We start from the raw sequence: 22,412 nt of genomic DNA, 5'->3' as shown, positions 1-22,412 counted from the left end.
GACAAGATGACAGCTATTCAGTGGGGACTCTTTCTTTCCCCCCACACTCTTAAACTAAACTCCCTCTTGAAACTTTGTAAGCCAGTCACTTGGTGCCTTTATCACCCCCTCATTTTAGGTAGCCAATGTCTGAGTTGCCCGTCCCTATCTACCCTGTGTACAGAGGGGATAGCATTGATACTTGATATGAAGACTCCTTCCCTCTCTGTTGGTATTTAGAGTTACTAACTCCTTGAGTATGGAGTCCTGTTGTGAGGCTGTGGGTTAATATGCTGGAATGAAAGACCAGTTTGAAACACAAGGTTGGTAGTTCAAGCACATCAACCGCTTCTCAGAAATCCTATACAGGGTCGCTATGAGTTGAAACTGACTCAATGTTACTTCACAACAATAACAGTACATGTATAAGGAGCTCTGGTAGCTTAGTGGTTTTGAGTCGGGTTGCTAATCTCAAGGTCAGCAGTTCAAAACTACCAGCAGTTCCACGGGAGAAAGATGAGGCTTTCTGTTCCCGTAAAGATTTATAGCCTCAGAACCCTGTAAGGGTCACTATGAGTCAGAACTGACTCCACAGCACATAACCACCGCTACCCTGAATGCTGAAGTTGATCCGAGAAAAATGAAGTCTTTGACAACTTCAGTCTTTTCTTTATTTATCTTGATGTCATTTATTGGGCCAGCTGTGAGGATTTTGTTTTCTTGCTACACTTCTGTTATTTTCCTTATACCCTTCTTCTCAATAAGTGGGGCAAATATGGCCCATGGAGCAAATGTAATAGCTAAGAAAGCAGAATCCAAACCACACTTTTCAGTGCCCAACCTAGAAGCAGTGTCCACCCTTACAGGAGGAGCAGAGTTGTAGAGGCAAGATCATTGTCAGCTTTAAGATTATGCCATCATCTAGGATTTCTGTTGAGAACAGACACACACACACACAAAAGCTGGTATGAAATAAAGATACCTACCCACTGGTTTGGGCCTGACTGAGAACTAGCCAAATGGCACAACAGAACAATCCTTGCTTTTTCTATATACGAAGTTGTTGTTGTTGTTAAGTGCCATCAAGTTAGTACAGACTCATAGCTACCCTATGCACAACATAACAAAATACTGCTCGGTCCTACGCCAACCTCACAATCATTGCTATGTTTCAGCCAATTGCTGCTGCCAATGTGCCAATCCATCTCATTGGGGGTCTTCCTCTTTTTCTCCTACCCTTCACTTTACCAAACATGATATCCTTCTCCTGAGACTGGTCCTCCTGATCATAAGTATGAAGTATGAGAGACAAAGTCTGGTCATCCTGACCTCCAAGGAGCATTCTGGCTGCACTTCTTCTAATACAGATTAGTTTGTTCTTTTGGCAACCCATGGCACTTTAAACATTCTCCTCTAACACCATGGCTCAAATGCATCAGTTCTTCTACAGTCTTCCTTATTCACTGCCCAATTTCCACATGCATATGAGGTTATTGGAAATACCATGGCTTGGGTCAGGCGTACCTTAGTCCTCAAGCTGACATCTTTGCTCTTGAACACTTAAAAGAGGTCTTGTATAGCAGATTTGCCTATTCCAATATATAGCTTGATTTCTTGGCTGCTGCTTCCATGAATGTTGATGGTTCACCGAGGCAAAATGAAGTCTTTGACAACTGCAATCTTTTCTCCATTCATATGGATGTTATTTTTTAGTCCAGTAGTGAGTATTTTTGTGTTCTTTATATTGAGGTACAACCCATACCAAAAGTTGTGGTCTTTGAGCTTCATCAGCAAGTATTTTTAAGTCCTCTTCATTTTCAGTAAGCAAGGTTGTATCATCTGCTTTGTACAGGTTCTTCATGAGCACATTTAAGTACTCTGGAGTACTCATTTTCTGCAATGTTATCCATAGCTTGTCACAATCCACACAATTGAAAACCTTTGCGTAGTCAATAAAGCACAGGTATTTGGGGTATTCTCTGCTTTCAGCCAAGATCCATTTGATGTCAGCAATGATATCCCTTATTACTTGTCCTCTTCTGAATCCTGCTTGAACCTCCAGAAGTTCTCTGTCAATGTATGGTTGCAGCCATTTTTTATTCATCTTTAGCAAAATTTTACTTGCATGTGATATTAATGATATTGTCTGATGATTTCCACATTCCATTGGGTCACCTCTCTGTGGAATGACAACATTCTGGTGCTCTTCCTCATGTTTGGTGGGTCATGTTTCTCTGTGGTTTGGCAGTTGTGTGTTGATAAAACGTAGCAGTTATTTGTTGATTCCTCATGATGTGAGCTCTAGTAGCGTAGTGGTTACGAATCGGGCTGCGAACCATAAGGTCAGCAGTTCGAAACTACCAGCTGCTCCGCGGGAGAAAGATGAGGCTTTCTACTCCCGTAAGGATTTACACCCTTGGAAACCCTGTACAGGGTCGCTATGGGTCGGAACCGACTCGACAGCACTTAACAACAACAACAACAACATGATGTGATCTGATGTGATAAACTAATAAGAGCATTTATTAGTTCCACTGAAACCCTAATCCCTGTAAGGGAGTTTCTCAGTGGTGTGACCTGCAACATCCTTTATCTTACAAGAGATAAAGGAGAGAGGAGTGAGCAGAAGGAGGCTTACTATCACCAAGAAAGGAGAGCCATGACTGGAGTGCATTCTTTGAACCTGGGTCCCTGTACTGTGAAGCTTCTAGATCCAGGGGGAAGATTGATGCCAAGACACATGGAGAACGCCCAGCAATGCTGAGCCTACAGATGCTGAACAAAGTCAAGGACCTTTTTTCCCAACCTGGTGCTCTGAATTCAAACTTCTAGCCGCCTCAACTGTGAAAAAATATATTTATTTGCCATTTGTGGTATTTCTGTTATAGAAGCACTAGATAACTAAGACCCCTACCTGTTAACCCTTAACACAACCTTATAATTGTAGTCCCTACTTTGAAGATAAGGAGCTCTGGTAGCGTAGTGGTTATGAATCGGGCTGTGAACCTTAAGGTCAGCAGTTTGAAACTACCAGCTGTTCCGCAAGAGAAAGATGAGGTGTTCTGCTCCCATAAAGATTTACAGCCTCGGAAACCCTGTACAGGGTCGCTATTAGTCAGAACCGACTCCATGACACATGACAACAACAACAACAACTTTGAAGATGAAAAATTCAGCATTAAAATTATGAAGAACCTGGTCAAAGTTACTCTCTTACTTAAACCTAACCTTAAAAAAGCAAAATAAAATAATAGGCTATCCTACAGGTACATCTTCTATGTTTCAGAACCAGAGTGACTTATAAGACTATACTCATGCTATAAAGAGCCCTGATAGTGTAGTGCATTATAAACTGGGCTGCAAGGTCAGCAGTTCAAATCTACCAGTAGCTCCATGGGAGTAAGATGAGGCTTTCTGCTCCCGTAAAGAATTACAGCCTAGGAAGCCTTATGCCGTGTTGCTGTGAGCCGAAAGAGATTCCACATCACACAACCACCACCACCATACTCATGTTGTTGTTGTTAAGTACTGTAGAGTTGGTCTGACTCATAGAAACCCAGTATAGGGTTTCCAAGAAAAGCTGGTGGGTTTGAACCACCAACTTTGTAGTTAGCAGTCCTGTGCTTATCCTATAGCGTCTTACAATGGCTGACTTTGAATTGCCTAGTTGAGACATGTTACAAATAAAATCAGTAGCGGTGAACAACATCCTGGTAAATTGTATTTCTTTTCGTATGATCACAACTGCTGTCTTCAAGTTTTCGCCTCCAGCGTGTGCAAGGCTGTAGTAAAAGGAACCTCACACTTGCTTAGATTCTCAACCTCCTGGGTGAATTTTCTCAGTGTTTCAGGGGACTTGGCCTTTGGCAATACCTCTGGATGACAGCTTAATTGAAAGAAGGGGGTGAGAAAAATTTATGTCAAAAGCTTAGTGATAGAAATGGAGAAATCAAAGCTAAAATGGAATCAGACAAACAGTAAAAATACAACAAAGACCTTGCTTTAACATGCTCTTTCCACGGGGAAAATAATGATTCCCAGCTATTCACATAGTTTAACAGAAATGAACAAGGTTTTTTTTTTAGTATTAATAAATTACAATGTCACTGTTTTATAGGATAAGCAATAATCTTTTCAAATATTTATATTACCTGGGAAAAATGACAAAATAGAAACCAAGTGTATTCAGATACTTTTTTGGCTGCTACCATAAGTCAAAACTGACAGAGACTCTAACTTAGAAATTGCCGGAAAGTAGTTACTATATGGTATGAGTTTATTCTGGTCCTCTGGGGTAAACAACAAAATTAAGTTTAGTTTCTCTATTTTTGTGATCTGTCTCAGATTTAGCATCATTTTGAAGTCATTTCATGCTTCAGAAGTTCAGAAAAAGGAAGACAGTGACTTTTTAAAACCAGTGTCATTAACAAATGTCATTAGGAAATCCAACTAGAAATCATGTCTAAACCAACAATTTCTGAGCACATGATTTTAGTTCTACCGAGAACAAAAACAAGATTTCATAACAAGATTGTTAACAATTCGGAAGTCTAATTATCAAGTCTTTTTTAAATGCAATTAAATGTATCACAATGTCAATTAACTTTGATTTAAAGAAGTATCAAATACTCTGCAGAGAATACTTGGGAACTTGTTTGTGATATATAGTGCCAAGGGCATCATGGTTTTACTAATCTCCATACCTAACATGGGAGTCCTGGTGTGGAGCATTTAAGTAAGCACTAGTCTTCGAGGTTAGTTTGAACAGCAAGATTAGTGGTTCAAACTCACCAGGTGCTCCTCAGAAACCCTATGCAGGGTCGCTATGAGACAGAACAGACCCGACCATACTAACAACAACAACACACTTAACCTGATTTAGGAATATTGTTGATCTGTCTGCGTATGTGTGAGCCCAACAAATAAAAAGAACCATATATATCTTCTATCTTCTTTATTTCTGTGCCTTTAATTCTAAATGTGTCTATCGGCTCAAATTCATACTCAAAAATGATAGCCCCATTTGTGATTTTTTTTTTTTTTTTTGTATGGCAGTTTGTATTTTCAAGTTAAACACTGCATGGGCAATGCACACTTTATGGTCAACAGATAACTAATTTTCATAGAGACTCTATAGTAGTGATAACTATCAGTCATTTTATAAATCACCTAACTTCTTTATAAGATACTATTTGGAGTCCTTGGGTGGCACAAATAGTTAAGTGCTTGACAACTAGATGGCTCATAATTGAAACCCACCCAGAGGTACCTTAAACAAAAGTCCTGATCATCTACTTCCAAAAAGTCACAGCCTTGAAAACCCTGTAAAGCACAGTTTTACTCTGGGCACATGAGGTTGCAATGTGTTGGAACGTACTCAACAATAAGTAATAATAACTCTGGTAGCGTAGTGGTTACGAATCTGGCTGCGAACCTTAAGGTCAGCGGTTCGAAACTACCAGCCGCTCCGCGGGAGAAAGATGAGGCTTTCTACTCCCGTAAAGATTTACACCCTCGGAAACCCTGTACAGGGTCGCTATGGGTCAGAACTGACTCGACGGCACTTAACAACAACAACAGTGGTATTTATCACGCCATCAAATGTTCTGTTTACAAATGTAATTTTGATATTTCCACTGCGTATGATAAAGAATAAATAATCAAGCTTGCTTTTATTGAAAAATTCAAGGAGAAAAATGAAGAAACTGGCAGAATATTTATGCAACTGGAATACTACTTGCCAGTCAGAAGGAATGAGCTTGTGGTACAGACAACAATTTCAATTATTATGATTAATTATATTCTGACTGTATATGGAGTGAAAGAAGCCAGCAAAAATCATGCATACTATATAATGCAGTTTATACTATTTTCTTTTTAAGAAAAGGAGGAATAAATCTATGGCAAAACAAGTCAGAAAGTAATTATGGAATTGAGCTGAGAAAATGGACTAGACAGGAGCAGGCTGGAAGTTTTCTAGATCTTGGTTTAGGTGGTGGTCACATACTTATGTATCATTGTAAAAACTCATTGAGCATCACTTAAGATCTGTGCCTTTCAATTTATGTAAATTTTAACTAAATTTTTAAAATGTAATTTAAATAAGAAATATAAGGAGTCACAAGATATTCATTAGTCATTAACTATAAAAAAGTGTTTTTTAAAAAATAAACTTGAAGTATGTTTTCAAACTCTAATGTCCCTCCTACCTTTCTGGATCTTCTGTATTTATTACCTGTTATTGTTGTTAAGTGCCATCGAGTCAGTTCTGACTCATAGTGACCCTATATAGGGTTTCTGAGGAGCAGTTGGGTTTGAACTGCTGGCCTTGTGGTTCACATTCCAGTGCTGATCCTTATGGGACAGCAAATTACCCAACAAGATACGATGATAGATGATAGTTAATTTGTGATTCCAGTGGGACAAGAATTCAGACCAGGCACAGTAGGGATGGTTTGTTTCTGTTTAACATATCTAGTGTCTCCAATTAAAGATTTGAAGATTTGGGGCCTGGGCTCATTTAAATGCTTGATTGAGGCTGGTGGATCTGCGTTTAAGGTGGCCCACTCATCTGGGGAACAAATTGGTGCTGGAAAATCAGTTATTTTCCTTGTGGGCTTTGTACACATGGGCCTCTCCACAGGGTGCTTAAGTATCCCCACAATATTGTAGCTGACTTCAACCAAGAAGAGAGGTTCAGAGATTGACACAAAAACTAGCCTTCTTATGGCACAGCTTCAGAAGTGACATTGTCACATTTTAGCCAATTCTCTTCCACTTACTTCAACCACATTTTCTTCTTTAGAAGCAAGTCACTAAGTCTGGTCTGCATGTAAAGGGAGGAGAGCAGAATCTTCTATATAAAGGCAGAATATCAAATAATTCACAGATGTATTTCAAAACCACCAGACCCTCCTTCTCATATTTCTTCAAATCTCCTAAATCTGGTATTCTTCAGGGTTCCTTCCTTGGTCCTCTTTCTTCTAGTAATGCACATACTCCCTTGCTTATGAGTCATGTCATGGTTTCACTGTTGACTCCCAAACCTAAGAAGCTCAAACTTCTCTCCTTACCTCTAGCTCTGCATATGCAAATACCTAAACATGTTCATAGATATTAGTGAAGAGATGGTCATTGATTACCTCTGCCAATGCAATCCCATGAAGTACTTTCAAGATTTCAATGAGTTTAAGACTAAGTGGATTTAGAGGTACAGTTTCTTGGCCATCTCCAGTTAATTGGCCTAATACAGTCTTTAGTGTTTCTGCTGTATCGTCTAGTTCTGTGAGTAGTGCTACAGGTCTTAAAAGCTTGGGAGCAGCCACTTAAGATACAACAATTAGGTCTATTTTCTTTGAGCAACAAAAGAAGAAGGACTCCCAGGCATTAGAAAAGGAAATGAACTATAGGTTTCATTGCCTTCATGAACTACTACCTCCTTTGTCATGAGACCAGAAGAAATGGATGGTATCCAGCTACCAACATTGAAACTTTTGATCAATGACTCAATAGTTGGATCATAAAAGGAAGAAAATAAATGTAAACAAGAACTTCAAATTCTTACTGGAAACCAGACTTAGCTGAGATTGGAAGAATCCTGGAAACTATTACTTGGAAACAAGTTTTAAGCCTTGAGCCAAAACGAACCTATGAAGTTGTCTTTAAACTCAACAGCAAATCAGCACATTTAAATAGAAAATGTTTGCCTTAATCATTGCATTTTAAAATATATATCTAAATGGGATAAATGGACAGCAGTAACTCTAAAACACATAGGAGACCTTTAAGAGGCAGAAAGCCTAAGTTCAGAGTAATGAAATAGTAAACCCAGGCACAGTGAAACTGGTGATACAATCTGAAATACATAACCTCTGTCAATGAACTATACATGTAAAATTAGTTGGATGGGACTAAGTTTTGTTGTGTATATTTTCACCAAAAATAAAATATGTATGTATTTAAGTACTTTAAAAAAGAGAGAGTAAGTGGAAGGTGAAAAAGAGGGAAGGACACATGTAAAGGAATCTATTAATAAATTTAACTGTGAGGGGAAGGAAAATACAGAGTAATAGAAGAGTTTGCTTATTTTTATTTTAAATAGAAGACACAAACATTTTTGTGTGCTGGGGTAGTAAAAAAAAAAAAGAATAATTAAGCATTATAGGGTAATTAAGATGCCAGGATAAGAGGACAATTTTGATAAGACAAGTCCCTTTAAGTGGAAGAATTAGTCTTGAAGGAAAGTTACTTCATAGGCTGAGATAAGAATAGAAATGGAAGAAAAGGTAGAATGCAGCTAAGTTTGCAGGGAAAATGGAAGGCAGTTGAGATAATTCATACCTGTTGACCTCTTCTAGGATACATGTACATAATTAATGTATGTATTTTTCTTCAAAATGATATCAATTTTACATTGAGTCATTTTGATGCCATATTATCCTTTGTTGCTGTTGTTAAGTGCTGTCAAGTCAGTTCTGGCTCTTAGCGATCCGGTGTAGGGTTTCCAAGGAGTGACTCGTGAGTTTTAACTGTCACTTCTCATAAACATAAAGAAATTTTTATGGAAAAATGTTATGAATATATTTGGTAAGTAGGCAAAAGCATAATTTTCTGTAATTTACAATAATAATGTCTGAAATATATACACCTTTTTACAGATTGCCAAGTACTCTTACATATTATCTATTTGCATCTGACCAAGGCCCTAAGATCAGGACAAGTTATGGACAACACTGTGAAGTTCATATGAGTATTCCAGAACACTTACTTAGTCATGAGGAATCTGTACGTGGACCAAGAGGCAGTTGTTTGAACAAAACATGGGAACTCTGAATGGTTTAAAATCAGGAAAAGTGTGCAACAGGGTTGTATTCTTTCACCATACTTATTCAACCTGTATGCTGAGCAAATAATCCAAGAAGCTGGTCTAGAAGACTACAGCCTTCAGTATGGATTTCACCTCAATGTAAAGAAAACAAAAATCCTCACAATGGAACAATAAATAACATTATGATAAATGGAGAAAAGATTGAAGTTGCCAAACACTTTATTTTTCTTAGATTCACAATCAACACACATGGAAGCAGCAGTCAAGAAATCAAACAATGTATTGAAGTAGGCAAATCAGTTGCACAAGACCTCTTTAAAGTGTTCAAGAGCAAAGATATCAAGTTTTCAATTGCTTCATATGTATATGAAAGTTGGGCAATTAAAAAGGAAGACCTTAGAAGAATTGGTGCATTTGAGTTCTGGTGTTAAAGAAGAATATAGACAATACCATGGACTGCCAGAAGAACAAACAAATCTATGTTGGAAGAAGGACAGCCAGAATGCTCCTTAAAAGCAAGGAGGGCGAGACTTTGTCTCTCATACTTCAGATATATTATCAGGAGGGACCAGTCCCTAGAGAAGGACATTATCCATAGTAAAGTGGAATGTAAGCCAAAAAAAGAGAAAAACCCCAAATGAGATGGATTGGCGCAGTGGCAGCAGCAATGGGCTCAAGTGTAACACAAATTTTGAGGTAAGTGCAGGACTGGGCAGTGTTTCATTCTGTTGTGCTGAGTCACTGTGAGTCAGAACTGAATCAACAGCATCGAACAACAGTAACTAGTTACCACCTACACTTTTTTTCCTATACTTTAATGTCAGATTTGACCCTAACACAAAGTCTTACAGGCTGTGTCCTTTTTCTCATAGAATTCTTCTACGAATTTTCTCTCATTTCATTTTGACTATGAGTGTGAACACCGGACTCAGATTGCTGGTGGATTCGAACCAGCAACCTTTCATTTGGCTGATGAACATTTAATCACTATGTCAACAGGGCTCCTAAACTGGTTGCTAAATGCCCCATAGCATAGATCAGAAGGTTGGGCAAGGCTGTGAGATTGGGTTAAAGAGAATGGAACAAGTGGAATGGTAATAATGAGAATGTAGATACAAAGTAAGGAATATCATCAATGCCACCGAACAGTATAAGGACTTCAAAAAGTTCATGGAAAAATTTCATTATCTTTTAATTATGTTTTTCCCACGAACGTTTTGAAGTCCCATCATTACGTGTAAAAATTGTTGACTGGGAACCTGCTTTGGTGTATAGACTTCCACCAAAAATCCAATAAAACTTTAAAAATAAAAGAAGTATTTACCTCAGAGAGTTGTTGTACATATATATACGATAATTCATGGAAGTATTGAAAGCATTTCCTGGCACGTGGTAAGCAATAAGTGCTAGCTATTATCTGACCTTGGCCTCTTTTTTTTTTTTTTTAATTCCCCTTTCCCTTCCTGTGCATTATCTCTTTCTCTGCAATTTCTCTTAGACAATCACATCCTCATGGCTTCTTTCTCCTACACTCTCCACAGAAAGCACACCTAATCCTCCCTGGAGTTCCTCTCTTCTGTTCCTCTGTCTGATGCTTCTGAATGTTCAACTATGGAATTATTGCTTTGATTCACAATATGGTTTTGTGTGCCATTACATACCACTACAATCTCACCCAACTCTTTAACTGAGATTTTTCCAGATTTACCCCAGAGGAAGTTGATTCACATCCTTTCTTCTATAGTATTTTCTATTTCTTTAGTGAATTCCCCATTCCATGTCTGGCCCCAACCCAGTTGCAAGGGATGCAGGGAAGTGACTATACTCAAACATTGTCTTTCACCCACACCAGTCAATTGTGAAAGTTCTGTTAGTTTATTTCTAACCTTTTGCTGTACAGCTTGTGAGGTTATCAAAATAAGTAGAAAATCCACACTTGATTTTCCTAATTTATTTCAAATTATTTCTTGAAAGCTACTGAATTGTTGACACATCAAAATAATGTTTTGATAATCTTGTATCATGCTACTTTTAGTCAGATCTTGGCAGCAGAATGTTTATATCTCTCAAACAGATTCTCCCTAAAATAAAACATATTTTGTAGTGAACAGCAATGTTTTTGATGAAGCAAATTTTCTCTGTACATTGGGTAAGGGATCCCTCACTGACTCTTAAATGGCCCTTGTGGGACTGTTCCTCACTACCATAGGGATAGGTGTTTGTCCCTGTTCCAGGTTAACATGATCCCTGTACCCTACCAAAGGTTTAAGAGTTGAGTACATGAGGGACTAAACTTGTACAGGATAAATCTGAATTTTTCCATTAGACAAGAAGTAAGGATGCTGGAGTTATGTGCAGTCCTCTCTTCCTTTAGGAAATGAAGGGGTGGAGAGAGGATGGCTTTCTTTCCCACAACTTGGAAAGTTGTGCTTAGAATGACACTAGAGAATAGGCTAATAGGCAAAGAGAAACAGGCAAGAAAACGTCAAAAAGATGGGAGTATGGGGAGAGAGACAAGTTTCTGATGACATTATTTGAGTCTCTGAATATAATTGTGCCCGAAGCAAGCTTATCCTTGAACATCTCAAGACAGGAGTTCATCTTGTTCACCACTGCATCATCCTTGGCATATTCTAGATGTTCAATCAATATTTGTTGAATGGCTAAATAAATAAACAAGGCAACATAGACTCTTTTTGTTTAAGCGAATTATTTCTAGTTCTTGAAATTGAAGGTACCCTGATGAATGCATCAGGATAAACGCCCCCAGCACTGCCCAGTAGCTCAGCTCTGCAGTCTCAGACATGCAGAAGCATGAGAAAATGTATAGAAGTGACAAGTGAGCAGCAAGTTTATTTCCAAAATGACAGGGATATTAAAATCACTATTTTTTCCTGTCAAAATGTGTGACAAAGCCATTTTAGGGCAGTAGAGACATTTTATAAGGTATGTACTTATAATACTTTTGCAGTTTGGCATAGGAGGAATGCCAGATGCTGTTTAATATTCTGCACCACCTTCATTGAATTTGTACCAATAATGCATCATGTTCGACTAATTGCATATTGAACTTGTGTTGATGTTTAGTGTAAATCATAAGATTAGGTAGCATGTAAATGGATACTTGTATGCACTGGTGGTTAGATGCATATCAGAATCACCTATAGTAGCATTTAAAACACATGGATTGTTTTTGTTTGTTGCATTTTTAACCTGATTTAGCTGGGTGTGTGGTTATTGTTGTTAAGTGTCATCAATTCAGTTCTAACTTATATGTTTATGTGGTTTCTGAGAAGCAATTGGTGAGTTTGAACTGCAGACCTTGTGATCCAAACAGACCCTGCAGTCCGATCACCTGTAGTAGCATTTGTTTTCTTTTTTAGCCTGCCTGATTGAGGTATGTGTGTGGTAGGGTCTAGGTGTTTGTATGTTTTGATGTACCCTCATGATTAAGTCCCATTCTATAAACCTTTTCACACTAATGTCAAAAGTCCTGCCATCCCTTCATTCAATAGGAAGCATTCTTTTTTCGAAGACTAACTGTGCCTTCTTCATTCCATGTCTTACTCAACTCTGAACTACTTGTATAATATTCTGTCTTTAGTCCACTCAATAAACATTTACTGAGTATCTGTTATTACCAATCAACCTACTAGGCACTGGTGGCAAAAAGGCAGGTTGCTTCCTTCCAGGAGTTCACATTCAACTGGATAGAGACCTACACAAAAAAAGAGACAAGTGTAATAGATTGTTACAAGTGCTGGGACACAATTGTGTGAAAGGTGCAGTAGACACAAAGAGCAAATTTACTAGACTGCAGTGTCACAATACACTGTGCAGTTGGGAAATGTGCAGGTATTTGCACATTTGGCATAACACAGTGGTCATTCATGCTTTGTGGTTATTTCTCTATGAGCTAACTCTGGAATGGGCCAGGTTGGACCTACTAGTTCAATCAGGACTCTGTCTTAAAACCTCACCATTTTACTCAAACTAAGCATGATGTCCTTCTCCAAGGACTTATCCCTCCAGACAGCATGTCCAAAGTACATGAGATGAAGTCTTGTCACTTTTTTTTTTTTTTTACGATGGTGGGCTCTAGGCCTCAGAAGGCTCTTCACATCATGGAAAGACAACTTGGAATTCTCTTATTCCCAATGGTCATGTGACTGGGCACATTGGACTGTTTACTGCTTTCTTTCCTTTTTTTTTTTTAAAACTCCTTCTTGAAAACTTATAAGCCAACCACTTCGTACCTTTATAGCCTCCACCCCTATGTCACCCTTGCTTTTAAGGAGTATTTTGACTGTACTTCTTCCAAAACAGATTTATTCCTTCTTCTGACAGTCCATGGTATATTCAATATTCTTTGTCAACACCATAATTCAAAGGCATCAATTCTTCATTTTTCAATACTCATTATCCAGCTGTTACATGAATATGAGGTAAATGAAAATAACATAGCTTAGATAAGGTGAACCTTAGTCTTCAAAGTTACATCTTTGCTTGTTAACCTTATAAAGAGATTGTTTGCAGCAGGTCTGCTGAATGCAATGCATCACTTAATTTTTAAACTGCTACTTCCAGGGGTGTTGGTTGCAGAGGCAAGTCAAATATAATTCTTTCTTTTTTATGTTTTATTGTGAATTATGTGATAGTTTACATGGGAGAACATTAGCTTTACATTCATCCTATTGTATATTGTTACATTGCCATGGTTACAATCCCCTCCATGCATCATCAACCAACCAAATGGTACACCCTGCAAGCCTGCGTCCTGATCTTAAGCACACAGCTGCTCCATCTCTCCATGTCATCATCTCTGCCTCCATCTTTGGCGTCACTCTTTCTCTGGGTAGGGTTCTGCACTCCACTCTTTTCCCTTGATGGTCCCAGGGACCTCTGCTCCTGGACTGCAAAGTCAACCACTTCCTTCCTTTTGCTACAAAATGTCTACCTTTACATTTCCAACCCTCACAGTCAGTCCTGATAGCAATTATTAACTATTGTGCCACATGAGTGCTCTCCCCATCATCTCCTTTCATCAGTCTCACCCAGACAGATTGGATACTACTCAATGGAGATTCTACCTTCCTCCACGCTCTATGGATCTAGACTCCCTCTCGAAAGCTTATAAGCCAGTCACTTCTTGCCTTTGTAGACCTTTCCTCCACCCCCCCCACCCCCATTTTGGGTAGCCAATGTCCAAGTTGCCCATCCTTGTCTACCTTGTGTATTGAGGGAGTGGGAATGATCCTTGCTATTAAGATTTGTTCCCTTTTTTGAACTACTGCATCCATAGGTGTAGTTCATCAAATTATATCAGATTACTCTTTTTTTCCTCTTCTTCCTTCTTCTAGTTGAGCTCTGGTCATCTTCTAGTTGAAGCTAGGTCAAGTGGGTATTATCTGTAAGTGTTGGTGTTCTTGTGCATATGCCCTCTCTTCTTATCAGCTGGATGCTTCATTCTCCACTCTAGTCCTCTTTGGCTAAGTCACTGACACTGGGCCCAGGAGTCCCCAGGTCTTGCCACACTGCTGGCCAACCAGGTCTCCATCCAGTTTCACAGGAGTGTATTGAACACAGCTGGACTTGGCTCACAGATTCATTGCTGTTTTTCCCTCACGTCCCCTTATTGGTGACAAACGTGGTCATAACATCAGAGCACGTGTCTGCCCGTGTATTCCACTGAGTCTCAGTTTTAGAAGGGGGTTTGCCCTGAGGGGACCCGACTGCTTGCCTTGATGTCTCCTAGGTCAGCAACTTGCTTGTTCTTGTAATAGTCAGGCAGATTGCCTATATTGTTTTGTATTTTTCCTGTCAGTCTTTCTTTCAAGAAGTATCTTTTGTTTTTCTAGCTGCTAGAGGCTGGTTTGCTTATCCTTTCCAGTGGAAATTTCCCACCTCAGAAGATTCTGGATGGGGTTCAGGATTCCACCTATGGTCTTATGTAATGCAGAGGCTCCACTGGAAGCCTACCTCACTAGGCACGTTGTAGTCCCATTTTAGGTATTCCAATCAATTATAGGCAGAAGATGGACTTACAAGCTTTCTATGGTAATATTTCTGGCTATTCCTTTCTCTCCCCCTCAAGTGTCTATTTCATAATGGTATGCAAGAGAAACCATGATTCAAAAGACAGCCAAGGCTCTTAATATTATTTCCCCCCTTTGGCCCATTCCAACCATGTGACAATCCCTGTATCCCAGAACCCTGTAGTTCCAAGGTTGTGCATGCATCATTCTTTACCTCTGTCCCAGTTATGCCATGCAAACCTGCCTAAGTGTTCTCCTATTTGCCTTGTTCTTCCATTCCCCTCCTCCTTCTTGTGTATTGCCCCCTTCCCCAGCACCCAAACTATCCTGTGTCTATTCCCTGTTCTGTGCTCCACCTTCCCCTCCCTCCCCTCACCCCACTTCACCCACATCCCAGGAACCAGCAAAGAATCCCACCCCCTCTCTTTAGTATGGGTTCTTTTTCTTAGTCTTTCACAGTAGTGGTCCTATGTAGTATGGCTCCTTTTGTGACTGACTAATTCCACTCAACATAATGTCCTCAAGGTTCACCCATGTTATGTGATATCTTACAGCTTCCTTGTTGGTCTTCAAGATAGCATAATATTCCATTGTATGTATGTACCACAGTTTGTTTATCCATTCTTCCATTGTTGGGCACTTAGGCTGCCTCCTTTTTGCTATTGTAAATAGTGTTGTTATGCACACTGGTGTGCATATATCTACTCGTGTTATGGCTCATATTTCTTGAGGGTAAATACCAAGTAGAGGACTTGCTGAATCATAAGCTATTTCTGGTTCCAACTTTCTGAGGAAGTGCCATATTGCTTTCCAGAGAAGTTGGACCATTTTGCAATCCCACCAGCAATGTAGCAGCATCCCAGTCTCTCCACATCCATACCAGCATTTATTGTCCTCTAATTCTTTGATCTTTGCTGTTATTGCTGGTGTGAGATGATAGCTCATTGTTGTTTTGATTTGCATCTCTCTAATGGCTAGTGATCATGAACATTTCTTCATATGTTTGTTGGCTGCCTGGATCTCCTCCTTGGTGAAGTGTCTGTTCATGTCCTGTGTCAAATATAATTCTTAACAGCTATAGACTTCTCTCTGTTTAACATGATATTGCTTACTGGTCCAATTGTGAGAAATTTTGCTTTCTTTATGTTGAGGTGTAAACCATAATGAAGGATGTAGTCTTTAATTTTCATTAGTGTTTCAAATCCTCTTTACTTTCAGCAAGCAAGGTTGTGTGTCTTCTACATGTCACAGATGCTAGTGAGTCTTTTTCCAGAACAGTACTACAGTGTCTTCTTCTGTTTCTTATACTCCAGTTTCTCATATTATTTGTTCAGCCTACAAATTGAATAAGCATGGTGAAGGGTACAATATCAATACACACTTTTCTTAATTTTAAACCATGTAGTTTGAAGCCTTGTTGTATTGAACAACTAACTGCCTCTTGATCTATGTGCTGGTTCCACATGATCACAATAAAATGGTGTAGAATTCCCATTCTTCCCAATACGATCCAAAATTTGTTATGATACATGCAGTTGAATGCCTTTGGAGAGTCAACAAAGCACAAGTAAACATCGTTCTGTTATTTCCTGCTTCCAGCCAAGATCCATCTCACGTCAGCAATGATTTCCCTAGTCCAAGTCCTTTTCTGAATCCAGCTTGAATTTCTGGCAGCTCCTTGTTAATGAACTGCTGCAATCATTCTTAAATTATTTTCAGCAAAATTGTACGTGCATGTGACATTAATAATATTGTTTCTTAATTTCCATATTCTGTTGGGTCACTTCTCTTTGGAATGGGCACAAATATGTATCTCCTCCAATGAGTTGTCCAGATATCTGTTTACAAAATTTATTGACATAGATACATGAGCAATGTATCCATTTGTCTGACAGAATTTTGCAAGACCAATGACTTATTCATTGTAAATATATTTTTAATAACATAAAGAATGACTATATATTTGGCCTTCACAGTTGGAATACAGAGGAATGAAACTCACTACATTTGTAGAAAAAAACAATGAAGAGGCTCAATATCATCCGTCAAAAAAAGTGCAGGGACCAATTGTGGAAGAAACTGTCAATTGTTCTTATGCAAGTTCAGGTTGAAGCTGAAGAAAATTGAAACAAATTCACTAGAGGCAAAATATGACCTGAGTATATCCCACCTGAGTTCACAATAGATTCGATGCATTGAATACTAATATGGGAACCAACTCGACAGCACCTAACAACAACAACAAATGTTCAAAATGGGGACCTTAATGCTTCTATATGATAAGCGCTGCACTGCAAACCAAAAGGTCAACAGTTCAAATCCACCAGCCGCTTCTTGGAGAAAGATGATGCTTTCTGCTTCTGCAAAGACATACAGTATCAGAAATGCTATGCAAGGTCACTATGAGTCAGAACCGACTGAAAGTTACTAAACAATACCAACAATGTGCAAAATGTTGCATGATATTGGAAGCATCAAAAGAAGATGGAAAGAATATACAAAGTCACTTTACCAAAAAGAATTGGTGAAAAGTCAACGCTCACCAATTTTAGGAGCCAGTATTTATTCCTGGTGGGCTAATGCATTGGACTGCAAAGTCATTTGAACTGCAAGGTTGGTGCTTCAAGCTCACCAGTTTCTCCTTGGAAACTCTACAGAGCGTTGCTATAGATCAGAATCAACTCAACGGCACTTAAAAACAACAACATTTAACCAAGAAACAATGGTATTGAAGGAAGAAATCCAAGCTGCACTGAAAAAAAAAGTGTCAACATTCTGTCGTCATTAGTAGCCTGATATCAAGAATATCATACATGAAGCAAAAGATCATTAAAAAGACATGAAAAAAAGAAAAGACCCAAGTGTATGTCAGCAACATTCTGAAATTTCCTCTTGAGCATAGAGTGGGTAAAGCGAATGAAAGGAATGAGGAAGTAAAAGAGCTGAACAGAAAATTTCAAAGGGCAGCTTGAGAAGACAAAGTCAAATATTACAACAAAATGTGCAAAGATATAGAGTTCGAAAACCAAGAGAGGAATGTGCTTGCATTTCTTAAGCTAAAAGAACTGAAGAAAAAAGTCAAGCTTTGGATTGCAATACTGAAGAATTCTATGAACAAAATATTGAATGATGCTGGAAAAGTCAAAAGATGAAAGTAATACATAGAGTTACTGTTCCAAAAAGAACTGGTAGATGCTCAGCTGTTTCAAAAGGTCCCATATAATCAAGAACAAATGATACTGAAGGAAGATGTCCAAGCAACACTGAAAGCAGTGTAGAAAAACAAGGCTCCAAGAATTGATGGAATACAAATTGAAATCTTTCATCAAACTGATGCAGCCCTGGAGATGCTCACTGATCTATGTAGGAAATTTGGAAGACATCTACATGACTGATTGGAAGAGATCCATATTGGTTTCCATTCTAAAGAAAGGTGACCCAATGGAATGAGGAGACCATCAAACGATATCATTAATGTCACATGCAAGTAACATTTTGCTGAAGATAATTCAAAATCAGTTGCATTAATACATCGATAGGACAATTCAAACTGGATTCAGAAGAGGACATGGAATGAGGGCTACATCATTGCTGACATCAGATGGATCTTGACTGAAAGCAAAGAAACCAGAAAGATGTTTACTTGTGCTTTATTGACTATGCAAAAACATTTGACTGTGTGGATCAGAACAAACGATGAATAATATTATTAAAAAGGGGTATTTCAGAACAGTTCATTGTGCTCATGAGGAATCTGTACATACACCAATAGGTGTTTTTTCTGTGTGTTTTGTTTTGTTTTTACAGAGCAAGGGGATACTGAATTGTTTAAAATTAGGAAAGATGTGTGCCAGGGTTGTATCATTTCACCATACTTATTCAATCTGTATGATAAGCAAATAATCCAAGAAGCTGGGTTATATGAAGAAGAATGTGGTATCAGGATTGCAGGAAGACTCAATAACAACTTGCAATATGCAAATGATACAACCTGGCTTGCTGAAAGCGAAGAGGACTTGAAATACTGATGATGATCAAAGACTTTCAGTATGGAGTAGACCTCAATGTAAAGAAAACAAAAATACTCATTAATGGAAAAATAAATAACATCATGATAAACGGGGAAAAGATTGAAAATGTAAAAGATTTCAATTTGTTTGCATCCACAATCATTGTTCATGGAAGCAGCAGTCAAGAAATCAAATGTATTAGGCAAATCAGCTGCATAAGACTTTTTTAAGGTGTTAAAGAGCAAAGTTGTCACTTTGAGGACAAAAGATCTCTTGACCCAAGCCATGGTATTTTCAATTGCTTGAAATCTCTACGAGTCAGAACTCAACAGTACCTAATAACAACAACCCAGAATGAAACTAGTCCCCAGAGAAAGATTCATCAAGATGCTAAAGGTAGTTGTGAAACAGTGGGACTATGAGTGATATTTGTCTTTTTTCCCTATTTATATACTGTCTTTTCATGGGCACATTATAATGTAAGACAAAACAAGACAAAAACCTTACTTTTTAAAAAAAGAAACTAATTTCAGTTGTTTCACAGGTTGCATTTTTGATGAATTTTTCCCAAATTATTTAGTGTTTTCTAAAGCAGTTTTTCATCTGTTGATGTATCTCTGAAAGAGAAGTTAATTATGCCAAGGCGTGATCTAAGTATGGATTAATAATGGTCTTTGGATTGATTTACAGTTTATGATAACTTTTAAAGTGACCACTAATTTATCACTCTCTCTACCAAGAGAGTGTCTACAGACTCTGTTTCAGGTCAAATGTCTTCTGTCATTAAAAAAAAAAAAAAGGTTTATTCCCTGTAAAGAGTAATTCCACCTTCTCCATAAAGATATTTCTAACTATCCAGGTCCTTGAACAGTTACTTTTTTAAATTCTATAACATTATATGTATCACACAAATCATTAGTTATATTCTGTTGTTGTCTGTAATTATTTTATGTGTTAGTCTCCATTCATTTATTAAGCATTGCTTATCATCTACTATATAATAGAAACTGTTTGAATACTAAGGAAAGTTGATAATCTGGATTGCAGAAAACAAGCACTTAGACTATAACATGATTAATACTGCACTTTTTAAAAACATAGAATACTTTGAGAATCCAGAAAGATAGTAACTTACTCTTTGTCCATCTGAAGACTATGGGAGCATTACTTTTCTGATTTCCCATCCCACACTTTGATCCCCATTCCCAAGAAGATGCTATGGTCTTGTTAGAATGCTATGGTCTTCTTAGCATAATTGTTGGAAGCAGGGCAAGTTTACTTGGTCCTTCTCACCTCAAATTTTCACCCATAAAGTGAAGATTGGTTGGTTTTGTGCCGTGAAGTTTGTTCTGACTCATAGTGACCCTGTATAGGGTTTCTGAGGCTGTTTATCTTTACAGGAGCAGAAAGCCTCATCTTTCTCTCACAGACCAACTGGTAGTTTTGAACTGCTCACCTTGAGGTTAGCAGCCCAAATAGTAAGCACTATGCTACCAGAGCTCCTTATAAAGTGAAGATGGTTGGTCGGTTAGTTATGTGCTGTGGAGTCGGTTCCGACTCATAGCGACCCTTTACAGGGTTTCCAAGGCTGTAAATCTTTACGGGAGCAGAAAGCCTCATCTTTATCCCATGGAACAGCTGGTAGTTTTGAACTATTGACCTTGCGGTTTGCAGCCCGATTTGTAACCACTATGCTACCAGAGCTCCTTAAAGTGAAGATAGCAGGTTGAATTAGGGTTGCTTCTTTGGAAGATATATGGCTCCCAATGCTTTCTTGCTGAAACATTCCCTCTTTTCTTCCTTCTACATGGCCATCTAGAATGTGGTAAGATTTGAGATGATGCCCAGCAGTTGTGATAGGACCCAGTACAGGTACCAAGCTGTAAGCTTTGTGGTCCAGCTCAGAATCACATTACAATCTGCAATGGTGTCTGGATCAAAATTCCAGCCACTAGAATTCTTACATATTTATATCATTTGAGGTATTCATGAGGATGTGTGGCTGTGATTTGGAGTGGACTGAAATATTTTGAATACCTGTTCACAATCCTAGCAATAGCCTCTCAATTTTTCTCATTGGGTAAAGTTTGTGTTTTAAATTTCTTTATATAGCCACCTAAGCAATTGATAGAGAATTATGTAAACAATGGATATGTGACTGAAAAAAAATTTAACTAGTAGATGGAGGAGTCATCTTTGGAACACATTTTCATATGCTAATTGAATTTAATTTCAATTATAAGACAGTGCTAAGCTAGTAATTTTAAAAGAAAGTTCTATGAGAAGAAAAGATAGTTGTAATAAGATTAAGGCAAACATTTCTGAAAGCTTAAAGGATTATAATAAGCCAGTGGTTCTTACTTCTGTCACATATCAGAATCTTCAATGACACTCTTTTTAAATGCCTATGACCTAGACCTTCCTCTAGAAAGTCTCATTCAGGAGAGCCAAGGGAATGTAAGCAGCATCTACACTTTTCAAAGGCTCCCTAGGTAATTCTGATGCATGGCTAGGACTGCATGTCATAGTTCCAATTTAAAAAAAATAATCATAATAAATCAGGGCAGCAAACGAATGCATCCTAAATGATCCTGACTGTTCAGCTTTATCAACTTAGAGAATTCAAACTTTTACTTAATAAAGCTAGAGTTGCTTTAAATACTTAAAACTTTTCTTTGGGAAGTTTCATCAAAGATGATTTAAAAGCCACCCAAGATCATCAGTCTTATTACTATTGTTTGTCCAAATGTAGTCTGTTGCATTTTTAAAAGCTTGATAATCAATTTAAGAAAGAAATTGAGTCAGAACTACATCCCTCAATTCTTTTTGTTATACCTCAGATCTAAGTCTTAATAAATCATAATAAATCTTCACTGAGGTGGAGATTTGCATTCAGATGTTAATTGAAAAGGTTGAAGGTTTCAGTATGCCCAGATGGCTCCTTGGGAGAAATTTCTGGTAATTAACTTTCAAAAAACCAGGCGTTGAAAACTCAGTGGGGCACAGTTATACTCTGACAGACATCGGGTCATCCTGAGTAGAAATTGATTCATGGCCCCTGAAACTGGAAAGGAATGAAAAATAACTCCACCTCCTCAGTTTTTACAGAGGAGTCTCTGATTTGTTGCTACTTGCCCAAGGCCTCAATAGTCAATGGCAGTGTTGGGACTCTAACCCAAGTCAGGCTATTTCTGGTACTGAACTCCTCCCATCACCCCACTATCAATTACGGACTCTTACAAAATTTAGAGTCACCCTCGGAGAACAGCTGTCACTTAAGAGCATTAAAAATAATACATGCACACAGGATTTAAATGCAATTTTCAAAACAGGAGTTTTAAAAAAAAATACTTAAAAAAAACAACAACAGTGTATGACTACTTTATAAAGGACAGCATTTATTTCTATATAAGTTCTGGCTTCTTAAAAATCAGTCTTTGACTTACTGGAACAGTTGAGACTGGAAGATTACCCAAGACTATTACCTAGTTGTTGTTGTTAAGTACCGTGGAGTTGGTTCCGACTCATAGTGACCCTGCACCGGGTTTCCCTTATGGGTCC

The sequence above is a fragment of the Chrysochloris asiatica genome, unplaced genomic scaffold, assembly GCF_000296735.1.
Source record: "Chrysochloris asiatica unplaced genomic scaffold, ChrAsi1.0 scaffold00098, whole genome shotgun sequence".
In the NCBI taxonomy this organism is placed as follows: domain Eukaryota; kingdom Metazoa; phylum Chordata; class Mammalia; order Afrosoricida; family Chrysochloridae; genus Chrysochloris; species Chrysochloris asiatica.
This window is presented reverse-complemented; position numbering follows the sequence as displayed.